General features: G+C 43.0%; 1 long non-coding RNA gene across 2 annotated transcripts; it reads left to right on the top strand.

Moving 5' to 3' along the window:
- Window positions 1–12,149: 12,149 nt before the first annotated feature.
- Window positions 12,150–16,486, top strand: LOC125537098 (uncharacterized). 2 transcript variants are annotated; one of them, XR_007295584.2, is made up of 6 exons: window positions 12,150–12,633; window positions 12,755–13,005; window positions 13,444–15,071; window positions 15,604–15,731; window positions 15,877–15,990; window positions 16,224–16,486. It is a non-coding gene; the product is annotated as an uncharacterized LOC125537098 (long non-coding RNA). The 2 variants fall into 2 exon arrangements; XR_007295583.2 differs by having other exon boundaries at window positions 12,153–12,633; window positions 12,755–12,874.
- The last annotated feature ends 1,496 nt before the right edge of the window (window positions 16,487–17,982 follow it).

Below are 17,982 nucleotides of genomic sequence, written 5' to 3'. Positions count from 1 at the left end.
CTAGACCCATTTCGGCACCCTACCGAAGGGGGAATCCCTCTCCGGTGGCCATCTTCATCATCCTGGTGCTCTCCATGACGAGGAGGGAGTAGTTCTCCCTCGGGGCTGAGGGTATGTACCAGTATCTATGTGTTTGATCTCTCTCTCTCGTGTTCTTGATTTGGCATGATCTTGATGTATCGCGAGCTTTGCTATTATAGTTGGATCTTATGTTTCTTCTCCCGATCTACTCTCTTGTAATGGATTGAGTTTCCCCTTTGAAGTTATTGATGACCCACAAGTATAGGGGATCTATCGTAGTCCTTTCGATAAGTAAGAGTGTCGAACCCAATGAGGAGCAGAAGGAAATGATAAGCGGTTTCCAGCAAGGTATTCTCTGCAAGTACTGAAATAAGTGGTAACAGATAGTTTTGTGATAGGATAATTTGTAACGAGCAACAAGTAACAAAAGTAAATAAAGTGCAGCAAGGTGGCCCAATCCTTTTTGTGGCAAAGGACAAGCCTGGACAAACTCTTATATGATGTAAAGCGCTCCCGAGGACACATGGGAATATCGTCAAGCTAGTTTTCATCACGTTAATATGATTCGCGTTCGATACTTTGATAATTTGGTATGTGGGTGGACCGGTGCTTGGATACTGCCCTTACTTGGACAAGCATCCCACTTATGATTAATCTCTATTGCAAGCATCCGCAACTACAACAAAAGTATTAAGGTAAACCTAACCATAGCATGAAACATATGGATCCAAATCAGCCCCTTACGAAGCAACGCATAAACTAGGGTTTAAGCTTCTGTCACTCTAGCAACCCATCATCTACTTATTACTTCCCAATGCCTTCCTCTAGGCCCAAATAATGGTGAAGTGTCATGTAGTCGACGTTCACATAACACCACTAGAGGAGAGACAACATACATCTCATCAAAATATCGAACGAATACCAAATTCACATGACTACTAATAGCAACACTTCTCCCATGTCCTCAGGAACAAAAGTAACTACTCACAAAGCATAAACATGTTCATAATCAAAGGGGTATTAATATGCATATAGGATCTGAACATATGATCTTCCACCAAATAAACCAACTAGCATCAACTACAAGGAGTAATTAACACTACTAGCAACCTACTAGCACCAATCCCGGACTTGGAGAGAAGAATTGGATACAATAGATGAACTAGGGTTTTGAGAGGAGATGGTGTTGATGAAGATGTTGATGGAGATTTCCCTCTCCCGATGAGAGGAGCGTTGGTGATGACGATGGCGATGATTTCCCCCTCTGGGAGGGAAGTTTCCCTGGCAGAACAGCTCCGCCAGAGCCCTAGATTGGTTCCGCCAAGGTTTCGCCTCGTGGCAGCGGAGTTTCGTCCGAGAAGATGGCTTATGATTTTTTTCCCATCGAAAGACTCCATATAGTAGAAGATGGCCACCGGAGGGCCACCAGGGGGCCCACGAGGTAGGAGGGCGCGCCTAGGGGGTAGGGGGCGCCCCCCACCCTCGTGGGCAGGGAGTGGCCCCCTGGTGAAGTTCCTGCTCTCAATATTTTTTATATATTTGGAAAACATCTTCCGTGAAGTTTCAGGACTTTTGGAGCTGTGCGGAATAGGTCTCTAATATTTGCTCCTTTTCCAGCCCAGAATCCCAGCTGCCGGCATTCTCCCTCTTTATTGTGACATAATTTGTAATAATAGCCCATAATGCAATAAATATCGATATAAAAGCATGATGCGAAATGGACGTATCAACTCCCCCAAGCTTAGACCTCGCTTGTCCTCAAGCGAAAAGCCAAAATCGAAAAATATGTCCACATGTTTAGAGATAGAGGTGTCGATAAAAATAAAATACAGACATGAGGGCATCATGATCATTCTTAGAACAGCAACTTATATAATTCTTGTCATATAATCTCTAATGCTAGAGTAATAATTCAATCACAATATCAAGTAAATCGTAAACTTCATTGAAAACTAACAAACTATAATCTCAGTCAATGAAGCAATTGCAATTTATCATAACATAGGAAAGAGTCAATGTATAAGAGCTTTTCAGCAAGTCCACATACTCAACTATCATATAATCTTTCACAATTGCTGACACTCATGCAATACTTATGGGTATGGAGTTTTAGTCGGACATAGAGAAAGATAGGGGCTTATAGTTTTGCCTCCCAACGTTTCACCTCAAGGGTGATGTCAACAGTAATAGTTCATGAAAACTCACATCCAATTAGCCATATATACCAGGATCTTTCCAACATATTGTGCTTGCCAAAGGATAAAATGTAAAAAGGAAGGGTGAGAATCACTCTTATGCAATGTAGGAGATAAAAGTAAAAGATAGGCCCTTCGCAGAGGGAAACAGATGTTGTCATGCACTTTTATGCTTGGATGCACAAAATCTTAATGCGAAAGAACGTCACTTTATATTGCCACTTGTGATATGGACCTTTATTATGAAGTCTGTCGCTTTTATTACTTCCATATCACACGATCATATAAAGCTTATTTCCTCCATACCAATCAATCATACATATTTAGAGAGCAATTTTTATTGCTTGCACCGATGACAACTTACTTGATGGATCTTACTCAATCCATAGGTAGATATGGTGGACTCTTATGGCAAGACTGGTTTAAGGGTATTTGGAAGCACAAGTAGTATCTCTACTTGGTGCAATGAATTTGGCTAGCATGAGGGGGAAAGGCAAGCTCATCATGTTGGAAGATCCAAGACAATATAATTCATCTTAGATGTAAGAAAACATAACCCATTACGTTGTCTTCCTTGTCCAAGGTCAACTCTTTAGCATGTCATATTTTTATGAGTGCTCACAATCATAAAAGATGTCCAAGATAGTATATTTATATGTGAAGACCTCTCTTTCTTCATTACTTCCTATTAATTGCAATGATGACCAAAACTATGATTGTCAACCCTCAACAACTTTTATTCATCATACTTTTCTATGTGAGCTCATTACTCTCCATAAGACTCACATGATCTCTTTGTTTCTTTTTATTTCTTTCTCTTTTCTTTTATTCACTTAGGATCATGGCAAAATAATCAAGCCCTTAACTCAACACTAATCTTTATTATATAGCTCACGGACTCGATTTCATAGAAGGATAATAAAGCAAAACTCACAACTAGATCACACTAAGAACTTTTATTCTACTAGATCAAGATATTACCAAAAGGATCGAACTAAGAAAAACGGTAAAGATAAAAGTGATGGTGATACGATACCGGGGCACTCCCCCAAGCTTGGCAGTTGCCAAGTGGAGTGCCCATACCAGATACTCAATTCTTCTTTGTTGGTGGAGACGGTGGTGATTTTGTTGATGGCGTAGGCTTGTCGTCCTTCTTCCAAGGCATAGGCTCACCACCATAGAAGGATGATTGAGTCTCCTGAAACCTTAAATCTGCAGCCAAACTCATCCTCTTGAATCTATATTCATACTCACAGTTTTGGTTTTGCAGGTCATAAATCTGGGCTTGGAGGTGCTCGATTTTCTCATGAAGCTTGAAGATGGCCTCCCCCAATGTCCTTGACGTTCAGCTTGTGGTTGTTGGTGAACTCCGTGATCATAATGTGATTGGAATCAAGTCCACACTCCACCATCTCCTGACACTTGAAAACTTCTTGCTCTAATGCCTCGAGCCTGGACTCCGTGCTTCCAGTCTTCCTTGGTCCCTCAGCATCGCGGATGTGCAACAACCCCTCACGCATCTCTATGGTTTGAGGGTGTTGCAGCACTTCTGCAAGGTAGGGGTTGATGACCTTCTCGAAGAAAGTCCTTGGGGGCACTTGAAGACGACATGACGACCTGGATCTGCCAGAAAAACAGCTCGAAACAAAGACAGGAGATTTTTGCGTGATACGGGAGTCAAAACCCCCGGGAGATTATATAATGAATTTTTACCGACCAAAATACGTGTCATGTATGAAAACGGAGTCTGGAGAGCACACGAGGTGCCCACGAGGTAGGGGGGCGCGCCCTCCACCCTCGTGGAGCCCTCGTGTCCTTCCCGGACTGCTGCTTGTTTTTCTATTTTTCTAAATATTCCAAAACGGAGAAATATTGCCTAAAAAACTGTTTTGGAGTCGGTTTACTTACCGTACCACATACCTATTCCTTTTCGGAGGTTGAAACCTTCTGGAAAGTGTCCCTTATGTATTCCTCCGGGGTTACGGTTTCAATAACATTGGTTTCCGCATTCATGGGATTACCTGAGATATAATGTTTGATTCTTTGACCGTTCACCACCTTCGGATTTGTGCCTTCGAAGTTGTTGATTTTTATGGCACCAGAACGGTAGACCTCCTCGATAACGTAAGGACCTTCCCATTTAGAGAGAAGTTTTCCTGCAAAAAATCTTAAACGAGAGTTGTATAGCAATACATAATCACCTATATTAAACTCACGCTTTTGTATCCTTTTGTCATGCCATCTTTTAACTTTTTCTTTAAACAACTTGGCATTTTCGTAGGCTTGGGTTCTCCATTCATCAAGTGAGCTCATATCAAATAACCTCTTCTCACTGGCAAGTTTAAAATCATAATTAAGTTCTTTAATAGCCCAATAAGCCATGTGTTCTAGTTCGAGAGGTAAGTGACATGCTTTTCCATAGACCATTTTATACGGAGACATGCCCATAGGATTTTTATATGCAGTTCTATAGGCCCATAATGCATCATCTAGTTTCTTGGACCAATTCTTTCTAGACCTATTAACAGTCTTTTGCAAAATTAATTTGAGTTCTCTATTACTCAATTCTACTTGACCACTAGACTGAGAGTGATAAGGAGATGCAATTCTATGATTAACATCATACTTAGCAAGCATTTTACGAAAGGCACCATGAATAAAATGTGAATCACCATCAGTCATTAAATATCTAGGGACTCCAAACCTCGGAAAAATAACTTCTTTAAGCATCTTTATAGAGGTGTTATGATTAGCACTACTAGTTGGAATAGCTTCTACCCACTTAGTAACGTAATCAACAGCAACTAAAATGTGTGTATAACCATTAGAGGAAGGAAAAGGTCCCATATAGTCAAAGCCCCAAACATCAAATGGTTCAATAACAAGTGAATAATTCATAGGCATTTCTTGACGTCTACTAATATTACCAATTCTTTGACATTCATCACAAGATAAGACAAACTTACAGGCATCCTTGAAGAGAGTAGGCCAATAAAAACCAGATTGCAGTACCTTATGTGCAGTTTTATCTCCAGCATGGTGTCCTCCATAAGCTTCGGAGTGACACTTGCGTAGATCTGTTCCTGTTCATGCTCAGGTACGCAACATCTAATAACACCATCTACTCCTTCTTTATAAAGATGTGGGTCATCCGAAAAGTAATGCCTCAAATCATAGAAGAACCTTTTCTTTTGCTGGTAAGTGAAACTAGGTGGTATAAACTTAGCAACAATGTAATTAGCATAATCAACATACCATGGAGCAGTATGAGAAGCATTTATGACACTTAATTGCTCATCAGGAAAGCCGTCATCAATAGGTAGTGGGTCATCAAGCACATTTTCTAACCTAGACAAGTTGTCTGAACGGGGTTCTCAGCTCCTTTTCTATCAACAATATGCCAATCAAATTCTTGTAGCAAGAGAACCCATCTAATAAGTCTAGGTTTAGCATCTTTCTTTTCCATAAGATATTTAATAGCAGCATGATCATTGTGAATAGTTACTTAAGAATCAACAATATAAGGTCTAAACTTATCACAAGCAAATACAACTGCTAAGAATTCTTTTTCAGTAATAGCATAATTTCTTTGAGCATTGTCTAGAGTTTTACTAGCATATTAAATAACATTTAGTTTCTCATCGACTCTTTGTCCTAGAACAGCACCTACAACATAATCACTAGCATCACACATAATTTCAAAGGGTAAATTCCAATCAGGTGGCTGAACAATAGGTGCAGAGATCAATGCTTTCTTAAGTATTTCAAATGCTTCTACACAATCATCATCAAAGACAAATGGTATATCTTTTTGTAATAAATTAGTCAGAGGCCAAGAGATTTTTGAGAAGTCCTTAATGAACCTCCTATAAAAACCGGCATGACCAAGGAAACTTCTTATACCGTTGATGTCCTTGGGACATGGCATCTTTTCAATAGCATCAACCTTGGCTTTATCAACTTCAATACCTCTTTCAGAAACTTTATGCCCCAAGACAATACCTTCATTAACCATAAAGTGGCACTTTTCCCAATTCAAGACAAGATTAGTTTCTTCACATCTCTGCAAAACTCGATCAAGGTTGCTCAAGCAATCATCAAAAGAAGATCCATAGACGGAAAAGTCGTCCATGAAAACCTCACAAATCTTTTCACAAAAGTCAGAGAATATAGCCATCATGCATCTTTGAAAGGTAGCAGGTGCATTACATAAACCAAAAGGCATACGTCTATAAGAAAAAGTACCAAAAGGGCATGTAAAAGTAGTCTTTGATTGATCTTTGGCTGACACAGGTATTTGAGAGAAATCAGAATAACCATCTAGAAAGCAAAAATGTGTATGTTTGGACAATCTTTCTAGCATTTGATCGATAAAAGGTAAGGGGTAATGATCCTTTTTAGTAGCCTTATTTAATTTGTAGAAATCAATTACCATCCTATAACCTGTAATAATTCTTTGAGGAATCAATTCATCTTTATAATTAGGAACAACAGTAATACCTCCCTTCTTAGGGACACAATGGACAAGGCTTACCCATTGACTATCAGCAACGGGATAAATTATACCTGCCTCAAGGAGCTTTAGTATCTCCTTTCTTACCACTTCTTTCATTTTAGGATTTAGTCGGCGTTGATGATCATGAACTGGTTTATTATCTTCTTCCAAATTAATTTTATGTTGACATAGAGTGGGACTAATGCCCTTAAGATCATCAAGAGTATACCCAATAGCAGCGTGGTGCTTCTTCAGAGTTTTCAATAATCTCTCTTCCTCATGCTCTGAAAGGTTAGCACTAATAATAACAGGATATATCTTTTTCTCATCAAGATAAGCATATTTAAGAGTATTAGGTAATGGTTTAAGCTCAAACACGGGATCACCCTTGGGTGGAGGAGGATCCCCTAGGATTTTAACATGTAAATTGTTTTTCAGAATAGGTTCCTGTTTAAAGAATACTTCATCTAATTCCCTCTTTCATTCATAAACATATCATTTTCAGGGTCTAGCAAGTATTGTTCTAAAGGATCACTAGGAGGTACGGCAATAGAAGCAAAACCAATAATTTCATCCTTACTAGGTAATTCTTCTTCACGGTGTTGTCTACTAAATTTAGAAAAATTAAATTCATGAGTCATATCATCTAAACCGATAGTAACAACATCCGTTTTGCAATATATGATAGCACTAACAATATTTAAGAAGGGTCTACCAAATATAATGGGACAAAAGCTATCTTGTGGGGAATCAAGAACAAGAAAATCAGCAGGATATTTAGTTTTCCCACACAAGACTTCAACATCTCTAACAATTCCCATTGGTGAAATAGTATCTCTATTGGCAAGTTTAATTGTGACATCAATATCTTCCATCTCAGCAGGTGCAATATCATGCATAACTTCTTTGTATAAGGAATAAGGTATTACACTAGCACTAGCACCCATATCACATAAGCCATGATAACAATGATCTCCTGTTTTAACAGAAATAACAGGCATGCCTACCACAGGTCTAGGTTTATCTTTATCACAGGGTTTAGCAATTCTAGCAGTTTCATCACAGAAATAAATAACATGCCCATCTATATTATCAGACAAGAGATCTTTAATGATAGCAATATTAGGTGTGAATTTTCCAGTACATTCAATGTACTGACCTATATGGCTGCAACGTCTCATGTTGCAGGAATCTTATGACGAGTAAGTGATACTTTAGGGTTATGTTGTCTACACTCAACTTTGTCGTTGGTGTTGATTGGAATCCACAACCTTGTTGTTACTTCTGCTATTTGGATTGAGGTAATAGTATTTACATTACTTTATACATGTGATTTACCTCTGTTATAAATCCTCGAGTACTGTGTGTGTCAGCGTACCGATCCAGGGATGACACTTAAGCACAGAGACTTGACCGTATGAGGTCGGGTCACTACAGCAACAAAGAGGAAACATGTTGTACGGCACCCGCTGGCGCGCGCCCGGCCTTGGTCGTCATGGCTTGCATCATCCGAACCTCACGAGGTGAGGGCTCGCATAGGAATCTCTGCCCCTCAGTAGCCAGCCTAAGGAGGCCGCTCCCTCTGGAGGTCTGGACGTTGTCCGCCTCGTGAGGCTTGGCACCTCCCGAGGCTCTTGCATTGTTGGTGCTGAAGATGGGCTGTACCAGGTCATCGATGGAGCAACACCGTGGGCCGTAGGCAGGCAAGTCTGGGTACCCAGGTTCCCAGAACGCAGAAAGTGGCCCCCTGGCACAAGGCACACTCGGACTTGGCTTCAAGGCGAAGCCAAAGGGCAAGGGTGGAGCGCCACGGGCCCCAACCGCCTGCGGCCTCGGTCGACATGTGGTGCTTGATGGGACGTGGGCGTCTATGCTTCCCCACGCAGCCTCAGCAACTGTTCGGCTTGACTAGAACCTGTTGCATGCAGAAAGATCATCATTATTGTGGATTATGGAGCCTGATGGTTGGCCTCCTCCTGGCTATAAATGAGGGGAGGGGCAGAGCCCCCTTGCTTGTCTCCATCTTCTTGTTGCCCGCTTTCTTCTTCTCCTTCCTTGTCTCACCCTCTTGCCGAAGCGTCCATGGCGCCAACGAGGAGGTTCTCCGCCGCGGAAAAGGGGAAGACCCCCAAGGAGGGGTCGGGTTCGCCGCCTCCCAAGAGAGGCTGAGGACGCCCCCGCAAGTATGTCGTGACCCCGGCGGTGGCCCCTCGGGGGCGCGGGCACACCCCTTCGAGAGCAAGCGTCGCCTCAGGAAGCCGGGACGACACTTCCTCTCGCGGTGGGAGCCGCCGAGCATGGGGTAACCCCTACGATGGGGGGAGGCGTGTTGTGGTCGCCCGGCCTCCTTGGCCGCGCTCCCACTCGACAGACGTGTTCCCGGAGTTCGTCGTGTGGTCGGAGAGGCCTGCTGGCATCTGGCTCCCGCTCCCGCGCTTCTTTGCGGATGCGCTACCAACCGCGGTGCTTGATGGCCTCTGGCTGTAGGCTGACGGCTGCTGCAGCAGGGCCTCATGGGTGGGGGTCAAAGTCAGCACTGCGGGCAACATGTCCTTGACCCGCGGTTGGCAGCCGTTTTCCCACGCGCGGGGTCTGAGCGGGAGGTGCACCCTCCATTTCAGGTACGATGGCCTCGCGACCCTCTACGTGAGTGTGTTTGTGGAAGACGGTCGTCGCGCGGGGTGCTGCCTGGAGAATGGCAGCGGCGACACTACAAGAAATATGTCAACTAGTGACCTTCTGTCAGTGGCCCTGGAAGAATTGGTCATAGATCTATGACCATTTGAGACCAATTGGTCAAAAGCTGTTCGGGGGGCTCCAAACCCTAAACCATTGCGACCATTTTGATCAGAAAGGTCGTAATTTCTTACACAAAATGGTCATAAAGCAAACAACGCTAGTCCGCTGCCTCATTTCCAGTTGTTAACGACCAATATAGATGGTCATAGCCATGTAAATTGTGGTGGGTTGCGATGACTAGGCGCCATCTCATCAGTTTTGCCTATGTGTCATGTCCATGTGTCAATTTTTACCCTAGGTTGTGAAGCAACCTATATTTCTGTTATTCCAAAAATTCGCAAAAAATTCTCATAAATTGTTTGGATCATATCTTCATCAAATATGTCAAAAACCTTCCTTGCCTAGTTCAAAAGTATTTCAACAATATTCATTTTCCTATTCTGTTCAGAGCAGCACTTCGTGAAGGAAGTACCACTTTGGAATGTCCAAATAGTATCCATTTTCTACAGTGCTTTACTATGCCCAAATAACCATCCTCCACCAAATGCCAGCTCAATCCATTCATTATTTTGAGCCCATCTTCAACATTCGTATTTATGTCCGGTGTGGTACTTTGCAAAGTAAGTACCACCCAGGATCCTCCTTTTGAGCTGAAAATTTGTGAAGACGGTCTTCTTAGTAACTAATCATCCTCAGCCAAAACTCACACCCATTAGCCATGTACATCTTCTGTACCGCTAATCAAATACTTGGCTACTAATTCATGTTTGAGCATCGATCGGTCTCCTCGTGAGAATTTTATGTCGTAATTATCTTCCTAGCACCTACCTGGGGAGTGCCCAACCCACTAGACATTCCTAGGCCGCCCAGAACACATGGCAACGCCACGGTCACGCAGTGACCACGTGGCGGACATGCGAGTTTACGCGCTTTAGAGTTGGGGCCCTCGGTCACCGCCCAAACCTCGACGTATGCCACCAAACCATGTATTTATAATTAAATAGGTACTTATGTAACTAGAAATGATTTTTGGAAAAAAATAAATAGCAAACTATGAGGCATCTGCAGTTCAAATTTGACCTGCTTCCAGCTAAATCGGCAGAAATTAGTCTTTTTCACGAGAGGTGGATAAAAACTTTTTACACCCAACCATTTTGTCAATTGTGCATTAAATATGTCCTAGTATTTTAAAAAATTGATTTGGTCCATTTTTGCAACAATTATTTGGGAGGTCCTTCACAAAAAACCCTCCATTGGGGCACTCGAAAAATGGAAAATGGTTTTTTCATCCAAAGAAAATGAAAATTTCCTTAGGCAACATTGTTTGCCATTCCAATATGCACCCTTGTGCATAATATGAGATCATTTGAACAAACTATTCCATGAATGTGGCCATAAGATTGATCATTTGGCTTGAAAGCCATTGATCTCCATACGTGATAGCTCGTTTCTGAGAACACTTTTTTAAAATAATTGTCGTATTAAAAGTTTGCTATTTTTCCTGGGAACTTGGCCACATATAATGACACAATGCGAAGGTTTCCCAATTTTTTGTTTTTTTGAATTTTTTATGCCCGTTTCAAAATGCGGTCAAAACGCTCGGAATGACCGTTCCTCGCTAGTGGTTGAATCTTTGAATTTTTTGATTTTTCTCTGATTAAATAGATACTTATGTACCTAGAAATGATTTTTGGAAAAAAGAAAGAGCAAACTACACGGCAGCTACAGTTCAAATTTGACCCACTTTCAGCTGAATCGGCGGAAATTTGTCTTTTTCACGAGAGGTGGATCAAAACTTTTTACACCCAACCATTTGGTCAATTGTGCATTAAATATGTCCTAGTATTTTAGAAAAATGATTTGGTCCAATTTTGCAACAAATATATGGTAGGTCCTTCACACAAAAAACTCATTTTGGGCCCTCGGAAAATGGAAAATTATTTTTTCGGCCATTGAAAATGAAAACTTCCTTAAGCAACATTGTTTATCATTTCAATATGCACCCTTGTGCATAATATGAGATCATTTGAACAAACTATGCCATGAATGTGGCCATAAGATTGATCATTTGGCTTGGAAGCCATTGATCTCCACACATGGTAGCTCGTTTCTGAGAACACTTTTTTAAAAATAATTGATGTATTACAAGTTTATTATTTTTCGTAATAATTTGGTCACATGTAATGACACAATGCGAAGGTTTTCCAATTTTTTGAATCTTTTTGAATTTTTTATGCTTGTTTCAAAATGCGGTCAAAACAACGGGCATGACCGTTCATAGCTAAGGGTCGAATTTTGCAAAAAATTTGAAGTATCTCTGATTAAATAGATACTTATATACCTAGAAATTATTTTTGAAAAAAATAAAGAGAAAGTATGAGGCACATGTAGTTCAAATTTGACCCGCTTTCTACCGAATCGGCGGAAATTTGTTTAAATGATCAAAAATAGCTAGAAGGATCGGAAATGCATAAAAAATGGTAATCATCCATAAAATGTGGTCTATATTAAGTGAAAAAAATTAGTGATGCCAATTTGCAGAATAGTTTTGGTAGTTGCTTCACAAAACCCCCTGTTTTTAGCACTAAGAAATAATTTTATATTTTCGAACCAATCAAAAGGCAGCCCACGGATCACCCCCACTGTAGTTGATCTGAGCCGTCCACACCCTCCCTCAGTCCCTCGATCCAGCGTCTCTCTCCCACCTATCCTAAACGCACGCGCACGACACATCTCCTCCCTCAGTCCCTCGATCCAGATCCAGATCCACATCGCCTCCGCCTCCCTCTCCCCGATCCAGATCGCCGCCGCCACCCCTCCGCCACCCAATGCCATCCATCCTCCCTTCCTTTGCCGGCGCCCCTTCCTCCCAACAACCTCTTTGCCCACGACCATGGCAAGGATCCAAAGCAGGTCAGCCGGCGGCGGCCATGGCGCATCTCTTCCTCACCCCATAGCCGGCGGCGACCATGGCAAGTCACCAGAGACGGGCGGAGCGGGAGGGGCTCGCGCCGCCGGGACAGACCCCCCCCCCCCCCCCCCCCCCTCCGACGACGCGGCTGGTGCGGGAGGGCTTCAACTCTTCTCAGGCGGGGCGGCCGTCGTCAACGGGCGCCAGTGGATGTGCGGGCGCCACGTGATGCGCCACTTCGGGTTGGACTGCCACGGCCTCCCCGCCGACTTGTCAGTCTCCAGCCCTCGTCCTTCCTTCTCCTCACGGCACGGTGCTGGCCGTTCCAAGCCGTGCTGTTGCGTGTGGAGTTCCTCTGCTCACGCTTTGGCTGCTGTTTGTCATGGTGTGCAGGGCGAAGAAGGCGAAGAAGGGGAGGTCGCCGCTGGCGGAGGAGATGGAGGCCTTCTTCGCCGCGGCGGAGGGCGACGTCGCGCGGCGCTTCGCTGCCAAATGAGTACCGTGCATGCATGGGTTAGGCTTGGCAACAGCTTCATCCTACTAGTCCTATGCTCTTGAGGAAAAGCTGCTGCGGATTTATATGGGAGTAGCTTAGCAATGCATGCGTAGCAGTGGGCCTGTAAATTCTGCTCAAGGAGCCTCTGGTGAATATCTCGGTTGTCAGTCAGTTTGGTGTTGCACACAGCACACGCACACTCACACAGTAAAGAAAAAACGCCAAGCATGTGCTTTGCCCTCCAATTCTCTGTCGCCATTTTTCTTTTTCTCTTGATTGAAAAGGCTAGCTGCTGGTGCTAGTGTATGAAGGAATTTGAACAAAATCACCACACATATAGACTGTTTTGAGCACCCCCCCCCCCCCCCCCCCCCCAAAGTAATTTTTGGGATCTTGGTCTTTTGTAAAAAAATTTAAATGGATTGGGAGATTTCTCAACAGCAAAGGGAAAAATGGTTCCAACTTAATTTTTGTATCTTTCAAATTAGCTCAAGCAATTATATTTCCAGAAACAAAAAGTGAAGTTGGTAGAGCAGTACCATTCCTGTTCTTTTCCAACGTTTGGATCTTGTGCTTTGGATTGAAGGTACAACTATGACGTCGTCGCAGACGCTCCCATGGATGGGCATCGGCAAGCTCCCATGCTGAGATCGACAAGCTCGACCTCGGCATCGGCAAGTACAACAAGACCTGTTGCAGCATCGTCACCAAGCACGTCGCCGAGTGGGAGGCCGTCGTCATGCACATGGGGAGGTGGATCGACTACAAGGCCGACTTGCAAGGGGAGGTGGTCCATCGCCTTGGCCGTCCTCACCGTCGGCTTCTCTCCTCTAAGTTATCCCACTGATTCCTCCCCTCTGCTTATCTCCCATGCTCTATGTGGTAAATCTTATGATGGCCTTGGCGCCATGGAAATTTCTGCTTTGGCCATAAGATCTTGGACTTGCTGTCATCTTGGATTGATTATAAGCTTGATGTTGTCTTGGCTTCTTAGAACTAAGAATAGTAACCCTCCAAAGTGATAATATTCAGAAGCTCATTGCACATTTAGCTCTGAAGAATTGTTCTACTCACATTTTATATCAAACTTCTTACACATTCAGATCAGCTAGTACCAGGAGCTAGTGGTTGAGAGCTCTAGTTGTTGCACAATGGCAAGAACTTTGAATCAATTTGGTAGTCCTAGTGCTGGCTGCTGCTACTGTAATTCTGGATATGATGATAATTACTTTATGTAATTATTAAGCTCATGAGGTGATGACGATAAACTAGGATACATATTGAAGTGTATGTATTACATGGTTCATACTAGGTCATTGCAATTTTTGTTTGTTTGGTATACATTTATTAATCAGGCTGCTAAAATAAAAATGTTGGGTGCTTTCATTGCCTGCATGTTTAGTTAAGTGAGAGCCAGCTACCTGCAAGGTTGTTTGCAGGTCTAATGATGTGTGAAGAGCAGGCTTGCAATGCCTGTCTTTTCTCATATTGCTCCAAACGTAACTATGGCCTTCTCATGAGGGGATTCTATGGCCTGTCCCCATTTCTCTTTGTAGGTAAAGATGTTGATTTAGGTCCAGATGGGTGTCTGCGCAATTTAGCCTTTTTGTTTCTTGTGTCCCTAGTTTAGGTGTGTGTTCAAGCAAAAAAAGGTGGGTGTTGATGTTGTTATTGTGTCCTGGAGCCTCGAGTAAAGGGCAAGGATGCAATGCTTGTCGTTCTCATACTGCTCCAAAGAGTAACCGTGGCCTTCTCATGTAGAGTATTGATGCCTTGTGTAGGTAATTAGTATTATGTCCATGTTGTTGTTGGCTAGATGGTAATGGCTCATCAGAATATACACACACGAGTGTATCATGTAACAATTGGCAGAGTCACCAGAATATATACACATTAAATCTATTGTTCTGTTTTATCATTGTGCTGCATATGTTTCTAACTCCACTATTTCTATTTTTCTTTATCACCTTATCCAACATTGTAGATTCCTGTATTGATGCATGCCAACTATGAATATGATCTTGCATTAAGCTTTAGCTGGCTGTTAATTATGTTGTGCTAGCTGCTGTCTAACCATGGCCTGCGGTGGCTGGGTGTTTCTTTTGGGCACAGGTGACTTGTACACGAAGTTGTACGACTAGGTGTTTCTTTTGGGTGTGTCCAGCACATGTTCGAGTTCACTTGCGATGGGATTTTGCCTGATAGGTGTTTGTGGTAATATCCGTATATCTATTCCAGATCATTTACATTAACAATGATATATTTCTGTAATAGTGAAGAAATACCTTCTTGAGTTGCATCCCTTGACTCCGTAGATCAGTGGAATTATCATGAGTAGTATACAACCTAAGATGTTCGATTGTATACAAACTGCACCTTGAAATTAATATGTTCCAGGCTGTGTCTTTGATTGCAAATGTTTATTCACTATAAACTCTTCTATCTGTGATAAGTGCAACTTGAAGAATTTGTCCCATGTAAAATTCTGTAATCCCTATTAGCTGAAACTTGAGCATTACAAAGTTTCATTTCTAAGTTCAGTTTGTTGATAAGCCATCCTCCTGTTTCTGGATTTATCGTGCATACACAACCCTTCATGAAAATAAACTACATGCGATATACTCAAATAGCACTAGGGTCTGGGACTATTTTATGGTGTTGTGGATATACTTTGTGATTTACAGTTACTCTCTGGTGTCATATTATGGTCTAATATATTTTGTTTTGACTCTTTGTTTGTGGCCAGGAAAGTGGTGAGGAGATGTTGATGATGCCTACTTACTTGGCTGCTATGGTGATGCATGTACCGGTGAAGCAAGCACACATGCAAGGCTGGCCCCATGTATCTTCCTTGGCTGTGAATATCATCTACAGGTACGAAAAATGTCCCACCTCTCTGTAGTTTTGCTCCTCTTCTCCTTGCATCCGAGGAAATTGGTGCTTTATATGCTATTGATTTACAGTGTCTGTTCGTTAACACCAAGTCCAAACTGTTGCTTTGATTTTTCCTGTTACTTAGGATAGCAGTATGACCAGGACAAGCTACAAGCTCCCAGCGCGTCTGATCCAGGGTGCTAGGGCCAACCTGTTACGGAAGATGGCCATGCTCACGAGCCCCTTTGGATCAAAATAGGTATTCCTTTCTGCCTCTTTTTGGATTCACTCATATTTTGCCTCGTGGATTGATGGATTTGTCCTATGGTACTGTAATTGTAAAGTCTGGTCCTCATTTACTTTCTGTAACTGATTGCCTCTGTCTAAATTTCGAATGCATGCTAGCTAAGGCTTTATCTAGCCCTTGGTGTTGATTGAGCGTTTGCTCCTCTAATGTTCATGAAGTCCATTGTTATATACCTCTCATTGTAGGATGGCAAGTTGTGGCAGCTGGAGCATGTCTCGTAAGAGAGAGCAATCAAATCCCTCTATTGTATATTCCGTAAAAAGGCTGTTCTGTAAAAAAATACATTGTACTATTATGATAGTAGCAGATGTGCCTTCATTTTCTTTATTGTATATTACCTCTGTTCCTGCTATATTTCTGTGTAGGGAAATGTATTCCTGAGATGATTTTTTGTGTTATGTAAACCTGGGAGATGTTTTATGTGATGTGATATGATGGTTGACTTGAATTTGACCTGGAGTTTTCCTAATTTGAATGAAATAATGTTGTATGTATGTGTGATTGGGCTAAATTCGGCTTGGGCCAAATAATTCTCAACATTAAAAGGCTGGTCGAAACTGGACAAATAATTGGGCCGAAAAAGGCCACATCCCAACAAGCATCGAACAATTTCAAAAAGGGTTGAGGGCTAAAAAAATTGCATGAATCTCAAAAACTAAAAAGAGTAGCTGACCAAAATTAAAAGGAAAAAAAAATCATAAATGAGCCGAATTGTTGGGCTAGGCCCATGTAGAAAACCGAATTGGACCGGGTTGATTCTTGTGCCACATCAGCTTTCCATGTTGGATGCCTACGTGGCCTGGGGAGGTTGCTAGTGACCAAAATTTTGGTCGAAGAACCAACGACCTTTTACAAAAGGTCGTTAATTTTAGTTTATGACCGCCAGCTTTTGACCTTCTGTTTTTGGTCAAAAAAATGTCGCAAATGGAAAACTATGACCTTTCAGCGGCCAATAGTGAGGGTCACAAGTTGACATATTTCTTGTAGTGCGACGACGAGCTTGCCCTTGGCGACGGCCATGACGACGACGAGGGTGAGCTTGCCCTTGGAGACGGCCGCGCCACCTCCAGCGGCAGCGGCTCCTCCGGTGAGAGTACCAGCGACGACACCTGCGATGAACCACCATGTCGCTGGGCTCGGATTGGGGAAAGCGACGAGCCGCTTCACCGTCGTGCCCCGGTGAAGCGGGAGGAAGACTCGGACTGAGCTCGGGCACAGCTGGAGCCTGGCCTCGGGAGCTGCTGTAGTCGTGCTGCCTGCTTTTGTTTTTTCCCTTTTCCTGCATTTGAAAAAAGTATAGGGCCCTGCTGGGGCATGTAATGAACCACGGCGCTTGCGCCTCTATGCTATGCTTGTTATTTTCCTATCGTGTCATGATACCTGTGTTTCTACTAGGCGCGATTAGGGTAACTTAGCTTGATGTGCTTATGGTAGTCTCCCATGTCGCGAGGGCACGCCTTTCTAGGGGCATGTTCCAAAGGCTTCCTCCTTGATGACTCAATGGCCGTCGAGCCTCAGGAGACGTTGTGTAGCTACAGAGTTTTAGAAGGCCTTAGGAGGCGTCTCGCCCTACCTCGCACAAGCCCCGAGCGTGGGTTGGTTGTGGCTGGTTGTAACGCTCCGTATGTAACTTGCCATATTTGTATTCCAACTCTTGCCATTTCGGCTCTAAGTTATGATATTCCCTCGTGGTTGGGTTTTGTCTTCGTTTTGCATATTGTCCATGTCATGCATTTCATATCATGTCATCATGTGCATCTCATTTGCATACGTGTTCGTCTCATGTACCCGAGCTTTTTCCCCGTTGTCCGTTTTGCGATCCGGCACTCCTACATCCTCCAGCGTCCCCTTTTGCCTCTTTTCGTGTGCGGGTGTTAAACGTTCTCGGATTGGACCGAGATTTGAAAAGCGGTCTTGGTACACCACCGGTAGACCGCCTTTCAA

Source organism: Triticum urartu, chromosome 2A (genome assembly GCF_056163025.1).
Source record: "Triticum urartu cultivar PI428250 chromosome 2A, HENAU_Tu73, whole genome shotgun sequence".
NCBI classification, from domain to species: domain Eukaryota; kingdom Viridiplantae; phylum Streptophyta; class Magnoliopsida; order Poales; family Poaceae; genus Triticum; species Triticum urartu.
Note: the sequence above shows the minus strand (reverse complement) of the source record. Positions and strands in the feature narration are given on the sequence as shown.